Genomic DNA, 8289 nt, shown 5'->3' with positions numbered 1-8289 from the left:
TGTGAAGGGGGAGAACACGGTAAATAAATCAACAGGCTCAGCTGAACATTACAAACCTGGATGAGGGAGCAATTTCCAAACACACCAGCTTTGCAGGTGTCAGGACAACCAGTTCCAGCTGAGCCAGAGTGGATTCAGCTGTGTGACATGACACTGGAGAACCCCATTAAGCATCTTATTTAAGGAATATTTCAATGCAGAAGTCTGAAAGTCACTGCTGGCTATGCTGAAGCTGAAAAGTGAAGTGTGGTTGGTCTTTATTGGGCAACGCTGTGCTAAATAAAGACAAAATCGTCTAATCTTTGTCCTCTTTCAGAGCCATTTGCATACACTTCCTCCGTGCTGCTTTTCTGGGGCTTTTGCATATTTTTGTCATCCCCAGAAGGTTCACGGAGCGTTCCCCACCTTCACCCAGCCCTCCTGTTCTCACACCACACACAGGAGCACAAGTGACAGCAGAGTGAGGCTGATTAACCAATTTAGCAAATTCCCACTTGCTGCCTGCTGCTCAGCTGTGCTCTGGGCACCGCGACATTTCTCTCCTTAACATGACAGCTGACATCCAGCTCATCCTAGCTCAGCGCTCGGGAGCTGACGGAAGGGGAGGAATCTGATGGAAGGAGCAGAGACATGAGTAGGGGATGGGAATGGTGTGAATGACTCTGGAGGTGCAGATCCCCATTTAATCTGCGGGCCGACAGCTCTGCTGGCCGAGTGCTGTGGACATTGAGAGCCTGGAGCGTGTCCAGGGAAGGGAACGGAGCTGGGGAAGGGTCTGGAGCACGAGGAGAGGCTGAGGGAGCTGGAAAGGGGCTCAGCCTGGAGCAAAGGGGGCTCAGGGGGGACCTTGTGGCTCTGCACAAGTCCCTGACAGGAGGGGGCAGCCGGGGGGGTCGGGCTCTGCTCCCAGGGAACAGGGACAGGAGGAGAGGGAACGGCCTCAGGCTGGGCCAGGGGAGGCTCAGGGTGGACAGCAGCAGGAATTTCCCCATGGAAAGGGAGCTCAGGCCTTGGAAGTGCCCAGGGAGGTTTGGAGTGCCCATCCCTGGAGGTGTCCCAGGAAGGGCTGGAGGTGGCACTGAGTGCTCTGGGCCGGGTGACGAGGTGGGGATCGGGCACAGGTGGGACTCGATGATCCCGGAGCTCTTTTCCACCCTCCACGATCCCGGGATGCTGTGATTCCCTGACTACACTTCCCGGCACGCCCCGCGCCCCCCCCCCCCGCGCGTACTACAGGTCCCGGCGTGCTCCTGCGGGGGCGCGCGCGCTGCCCTCTGGGAGTCGTAGTCCGGTCCTCGCTGCGGCGCCTCGGCGGGGAAGGGCGGGGGCATCGCGCGCGCGGGCGCGGCGCGTGCGCGGCGCGGGGGCCCGGGCCGGATCTCTCGCGAGGAAGGACGCCATTATCGCAGCCGCCGCACAAAACACCACGAGAACTCGGCGCCCGCCTCACACGGTAACGCGGCGCCCCGCGGGCGGGAGCCTCCGCTGCGCGGCCACCCCCGGCCGCCCGCACGGCCCCGCACGGGGACACCGAGCACCCACCGCGCACCCGCCGCGCTCCCGCCGGGCTCCCCGGGCCGCGAGCCGGCGGGGAGGGAGCGGCCGAGGCGGGGGGGCCGCGCGCCCCCCTCCGCCTCCCCCCAGCACTCTCATGGGGGTCGCCCGTGATTCGATATCGGGGAGAAATTCCTCCCTGTGAGGGTGCTGAGGCCCTGGCACAGGTTGCCCAGAGAAGCTGTGGCTGCCCCCGTCCCTGGAAGTGCCCAAGGCCAGGTTGGACGGGGCTTGGAGCAGCCTGGGATGGTGGAAGGTGTCCCTGCCATGGCAGGAGTGGAACGGGATGAGCTTTCATGTCCCTTCCACGCAGAGGTTTGGCTCTTCCCCGCCCCGCTCCGGGGGCCATCCCCTTGCCGGGCTGCCCAGCGCTGGGCTCGGTGTCCCGCTGTCCCCCTGGGATGTGCTTGGAGCCGGGCGCTGCGGGCTCGGGCTGGGATGGGAGCGCTCCTCCATCCCCTGTCCTGGTGCAGCAGCGCCCGGGCTCGGGGCTGCCGCTGCTCGCGGGAGCGGGCACGGACAGGGAACGGCCCCGGGATGGCTCCCGGCCCTGGGAGCTGCTGTGGTGTGCGGTCATTTAGTGCCAGACAGGGTTTTTCACACCCGTATTAGGAGTGGTGTTTTCTGTCCTCTTCATACCAGTTTGACATAGGAGAGTGGGTTTAGATGGGATATTGGGAGGGGAATTCTTCCCTGTGCAGGTGGTGAGGCTCTGGCACAGGTTTCCCTGGATCTGCCCCATCCCTGGAAGTGTCCAAGGCCAGGCTGGACAGGGCTTGGAGCAAGCTGGGATAGTGGAAGGTGTCCCTGCCCATGGCAGAGGGTGGAACGAGATGAGTTTAATGTCCCTTCCCACCCGAACCATTCCAGGATTCCATGATTCTCTGAACACGCTCGGTATCCCTATGCCCTTATTTGCAATTCAAGTGTTGCCTCCTTTCTTCCCCCCCCCCCTTTTTTTTTTTTTTTTTTGTTTTATTTTTAAATCCATATAAAGTGGCAAGTTGTGTACTTAACCAAATATAGTCATTTTATCCTGCTATGGCACGGATAGTTTATGGATCAGTTTATTTTTGGAGCTCTCCAGGGAAGACTTTTTGAAGTAAACAAGCGTTGTTAGCAACTGAGAGATTGCTTTGGTGGAAGCAGCTTTAAAATGATATTTTGGAGTGGTTTTTGGTACTTTTTTGCCTTCTGTGTGAGGTTACCTGAGGTGTGGTGCCCTGTCCACACCAAGATTTCAAGAAGTAAACCTGAAATTTGTATAGCTTTGAATACTTAAACCAAGATCTTGAAATATCAAGCAGAAAAGTGCATTTGAATTTCATAGCAGTGACTCTTGAAACAGAGGGTTTTCTCTGTTAGGAAGTATTTATATATTTTTTAAATACAAGAATTTTATAGATGTGCACCCGAATAACAAAACTTTGATTCTCAAACCTGAACACCTTTTTCCATCCCTGAATGACACCTCGGCTGTAGTTCCATTTTCAGTAGGAGATGTTAGGAAGAAAGATTAATTAATTTATTGAGAGCATAAAAAGATGGAGGTTGGATTTAGGAAACATTGCATCTTCTCCAGAGGACGAAAACATTTTACAACTTTGTTTTTTTGGTTTTTCATCTCTTTTACAGCACCTGGGTTTTCTGTCTGAATCACCCAGCCATGTGAAAGTTGTGTGGTTCCAGAGCAGATGTTAATTAAGGTTCTTTTAAAGGACTAATGATTAATAACACGCAGAGTAATTGAATTAAACCATTAAGGGTGTGGTGCTAATTAGCAATGCTCACAGCTGCACGGCTTCCAGCAGCACCTGCTCCAATAAATAAGTTTGGAAAAGGCTCCTTTCCTGCCTGTGCTGGTTTTGGAGTCCTCTTTCTGCAATTTTGGGTGTTCAGGTGAGGAAAAATGAGTTTTTAGTCGCAGCTCAGTGTCACCAGAGCTGCCGATTCGGGATTTACCTTGGCTTGCCGTGGAGCTGTGCTGTCCCATGGGATTCACATGCGCGGGAATTCCAGGAAGAGGCTCCCGTTTGCAAGGACTTGACTTTGTCTCTGGTTTTTCTCTCGAGCTTTCCCCTCAACTTGTTAAGCTTTGTTGGTGCAGGAACAACACATGGCTTTATTTTGTCCACATTCCAGGGTTCTCATCCCTTTCCTTGAAGGAGCCTTGGAATTGGAATTGCTAGGATCGAGCCACTTGTAGGAGGAGACAGAGCAAGGCCAGTGGTTGGAATTAGAACCACAAAATACCTTTGTATATGGAACTTTTCCAATAAAATTTTAGTCACAGGTTGATTTCCTTTAGTTTGAAATTTGATATTTAGTCATTAATAATTGAAGTAATCTTATTTTCTCTTTTACCCATACTCACTGAAAGGTTAATCAGCATCATTTTTCTTTTTTTTCCCCAAGTAAAATAAAAGGAATAAAATGTTTTCACAGTCACATAAACCACTTGTTTCCTTGCAGGTTTAGGTTTTTAAAGGTGGTGTAAAATAGTGAATTTTGCAAACAGTTAGACTGAAAAATACACAAAAGGTTTAACTTCGTCACACCCTTGGTACGTGGGACTTGAAATAAAATAATTTGTGGTGTTGTCTGTTGAACAGAATCATTTTATGTTGTTTCCTGTTTGTGACCCCTGACTGAGAGCACTTAAGGGAAAAATATATTCAGTTCAAACCTTTGAAAACCTGAGTGTTATCATGGAGAAGGATGGAGGGAATTGATGGCAGCTGGGGAGTTACCCTTTACATCCCTGCTCCTCAACCTGATCCTCTCTAACGCCCTCTGAATTTATGGTTTGGGGAGTTTAAAGCTGAATTTAGTTGGGGTTTTTGTTTTAACTACAGGGAGGGGAGCTGGCAAGCCAGGATCAGGTGGTGTAAATGAAAATTCAAAACTTGGGAGGCAAGATCTGGGGGTTTGGGCTCTGCTGCCAGGGAACAGGGACAGGAGGAGAGGGAACGGCCTCAGGCTGGGCCAGGGCAGGCTCAGGGTGGGCAGCAGCAGGAATTTCCCCATGGAAAGGGAGCTCAGGCCTTGGAAGTGCCCAGGGAGGTTTGGAGTGCCCATCCCTGGAGGTGTCCCAGGAATTCATGGAGGTGGCACTGAGTGCTCTGGGCTGGGGACAAGGTGGGGATTGGGCACAGGGTGAACTCCATGATCCCATGGCTCTTTGCCAACCTAAATAATCCTACGAAAATAATTCAGAATTGGAAGAACTGCTCACTTAATGTTTCCCTGCTGAAGTGATGCTCTTCAGTTTATTTTCATTAATATTTTTGGCAAGAATTTGAAAATCCTGGTATCTCTGTGTTACAAAGCAGGGCTGAGGTCTGGTTTGGCAGCTGGAATGGTTCCTTTTCCTTGATGGCTACAGCAGGAAAATCCTTTAGAAGGCTTTGGAGTGAGCAGGTTACTTGTCTTTGGTGTTGGCTTTCCTGCTTTTTAGTAGTAGGAAAGTGCCAGCACTGGGGGCTGTCCTTGTCTCCTCTGGAATTGTTGGATCTGAAACTTTTGCCAGTGTATTGAGGCCTAGCAGTGCACATGTTAGGAAAAATATGAAATGAGAAGAAAATAGAAATTATTAATGTTATTTTTATTCTCTTGTTGCTAAAGGTAAGCTGACAGGCCGAGAGGGAATGGCCCTAAGCTGAAGGTGGGCAGGGATAAGTGGGATTTTGGGAAGGAATTCCTGGCTGTGAGGGTGGGCAGGGCCTGGCACAGGGTGCCCAGAGCAGCTGGGGCTGCCCCTGGATCCCTGGCAGTGCCCAAGGCCAGGCTGGACATTGGGGCTTGGAGCAGCCTGGGACAGTGGAAGGTGGATGAAACCAATCCTGGAAGTTTGTTCTTTGAATTTCCTGGAATAATGGAATACCCTGAGTAGGAAGGAATGCAGAGGCATCATCCAGTCCCGCTCCTGGTCCTGCACAGGACATTCCCAAAATCCCACTCTGGCCCTGGGAACGGTGTCCAAAGCTCCTGGAGCTCTGGCAGCCTCGGGCAGTGCCCAGCACCTTCTGGGGGAAGAACCTTTCCCTGATCTCCAGTCTTACCCTCCCCTGGAAGTACTTGCAGGATTTTTGGAGCTGTTCCCAATAAAAATTCTCCATCTAGTGGCTGAAAACAAGAAAACAACGGGACAGAATTTGCTGTCTGGGCAGGTCTGGCCTCACATTTGCTGCTTTTCAGCAAACTGTACAAATTGTGCCTGGTGTGAATGATCCCTGTCTGGGATAATCCCACCAGGATACAGAATCCAGCTTCTGCCTCAAGGCCTGGGATCTGCAACCACTTAGATCCCTCCCCGGGGGTGGGCTGCTGGAGTTCAAGGGGATTAAGTGTCTGCAAATTGAATTCAGGCTTCTCTGTGTGTGCGAGCACCTGAAAGCGGAGCTGTGACACGTGTGAACATATCCTTCCCAGCTCCCCCGGGAATAATTACATCCAGGCTGGGCCAGAGGGGAGTTGGCACACGGCAGCAGCGTTTGTACAAGATCCACAGGGAATTTGGGCTGGAATTCCTGGGCTGTGTGACCACCCACTGCCATTCCCTGTGCCAGAGCGCGTTCAGCGCCTGGGAGGACACTGGGAAGCGGGGAAGGCATTCCTGGATTATTTGTTGGGTGTTGTGTTAGGATTGGTGCCAGGGTTAGAAGAGTTGGGAAAAGACATCCAAGCAAAACAGCGCCTTATACCAGGAATGAAATAAAAAAAAAAAAACCTAAAAAGTGAATATTTCTGAAAGCAAAACAATAAACCAACAATAGTAACGGGAGCTTTCGCAGTAATACTTGAGAATTTCTGCCTCCCTGGGAGGTTTTGTACTCCAGAAAGTTTCCTGCTCCTTTATTCCTGGAGCAACCATTTCCTTTTTTTTTGGTTGCTATCTGAATTTTACCACTTGCACTGGAGTCCATCACCACGTTATCTCTGTGAGTGATATTTATTTGACATATCCATCTCCAGAATGCTGTGGCTGTTCTGGTTTTCCCAGATAAGGAATATTTCTGTCGTTTTTTTGGGAGAATAGACGTTTTCCCCTGATCTTTAGCTGAACCAAAGCTGCTTGTCTATTATTGCACTCATTTTTAAACAGTTAAACTGAAATGTTTGTGTGGTTTTACTATGAAATTTAATTGAACCCCATGGTTTTCCTTGCCTTTTAAAGCAGATTGAGAATAAGGGTGACAGCCAAACAGATGCTAAGAAAAAATATTCTCCTTTGTAGTTTTGGGTAGTAAGAAGGAAGTATAAATCTGATCTCTTCCTCCCCAAAGGAGTTTTAACTCACGTTGTGATGGGCTGCAGAGAGCTGGGGCTCAAAGGAGGCTCTTGGATTTACAGTGCAGTGAGCCCTGCGTGCTCTCAAATTGTTGCTTTTTATTCTGTTACATTTGCACTGGTGTGGCTTGTCTGGGAATTGGGAATCGGTGCAGGAAGGCTCCGTTGCAGCTGCCAACCAAAGGGATTTTATCATAGAGGAGAAGCCAGGCTCAGGATTAGAAAATTGCTTCAAGTCACAGAGCAAGACTGAACAGAGAATTGTTGTGTCCTGAGCTTTGTAACGCCTGGGAATAAATTCATGTACCCAATTATCCCGACATTCCCAGTTGTGTCCCTGGAGCTGCTCCCAGAGGTCGTTCCCCAGGACACTCCAGAGGGGTCACAGCTGTGCCAGGTCAGCCGGGGTTGGAGCCTCCAACAGGAGCTGGTTCTTCCTGAAGACCTTCACAGGGACAGTTCTGTGCTGTTCTTGGGGTGCTGCTTTGCTGGGATTCCATAGTTTGCTTCCCAAGTGGAGTTAAGCGTGGATTATTCCTTGCCCAGACACAGCTCAGTGCCCCTCTGGACTGTTTCCCTGCAGGGATGAGACCTCAGGGATTTAAATAAAAACCCAATTAATGAGTGTTTTGTCCTCTGCATGTTCCCCGGGGAGGGTGGCTGATGCTTATACCATAATCCCTGTACAGCCTGGGGTCATCTCTCTCCTCATGGAGATCAGTCCTGGCCTGTGCTGGATTCATTCCTATCACTGGGCTGGGCTTTGTGTTCACTTGCTTTGGAAAACCTTGAGAAGTGTCACTAAATCAGAGTTTTTGCAAGATAAGGACCTTTGTCCCATTGGTTCAGGAAAAGGGGCTGCTGGGCTGCGTTCATCAGCTGAATTCATTCAAGGAGAATGGTTTTACATGGACAGAGGCAGGGAGAGGTGGGATTTTGGGAAGCAATGAGACAGGTCAGGCCCTGGGATGGATTTCCCAGGGAAGCTGTGGCTGCCCCTGGATCCCTGGAAGTGTCCAAGGCTGGGCTGGACATTGGGGCTTGGAGCAACCTGGGATAGTGGAAGGTGTCCCTGGGATGGAATGGGATGATCCTCAAAGTCCCTTCCCACCCAAACAACTCCATGATTCCAAACGTGGTTGTATAAAGATTTTTGTAACAGAAATTCTATATTTGAGAATTGCCTTTAATCACTTTGAAGTGGAATGAAGAAGAGGAAGAACACTTGGGGCTCTTGGGTTGGGCAGAGGGAAATGGCATTTTCCAGCTTTTCCCACACAATCAGCAGGGAATATTTGCCATGGTGCAAGCTGGAATCAGAGGGAAGTTACTTAATTTATCCATAGCACTGGGAAATGTCCAAGAGAGCTCAGCTGCTCCAGCCAGAGCAGTGCAATTCCACGCTCCAAGCAGAGCTTTGGAATATGTTTTGATTTTTTTAAAGAT

General features: G+C 50.5%; 1 protein-coding gene across 2 annotated transcripts in view; it reads left to right on the top strand.

The window, feature by feature from the left end:
• The first annotated feature begins 1351 nt into the window (after window positions 1-1351).
• BANP (BTG3 associated nuclear protein) overlaps window positions 1352-8289 on the top strand; it is a 114968-nt gene continuing 108030 nt past the window's right edge. For both annotated transcript variants that reach the window (XM_032121899.1, XM_032121898.1), the window contains exon 1: window positions 1352-1453. The gene's annotated coding sequence lies outside the window, so the exon portion shown is untranslated. The remainder of the gene's footprint in view (window positions 1454-8289) is intronic.

This window comes from Corvus moneduloides, chromosome 12 (genome assembly GCF_009650955.1).
Source record: "Corvus moneduloides isolate bCorMon1 chromosome 12, bCorMon1.pri, whole genome shotgun sequence".
NCBI lineage: Eukaryota > Metazoa > Chordata > Aves > Passeriformes > Corvidae > Corvus > Corvus moneduloides.
Note: the sequence above shows the minus strand (reverse complement) of the source record. Positions and strands in the feature narration are given on the sequence as shown.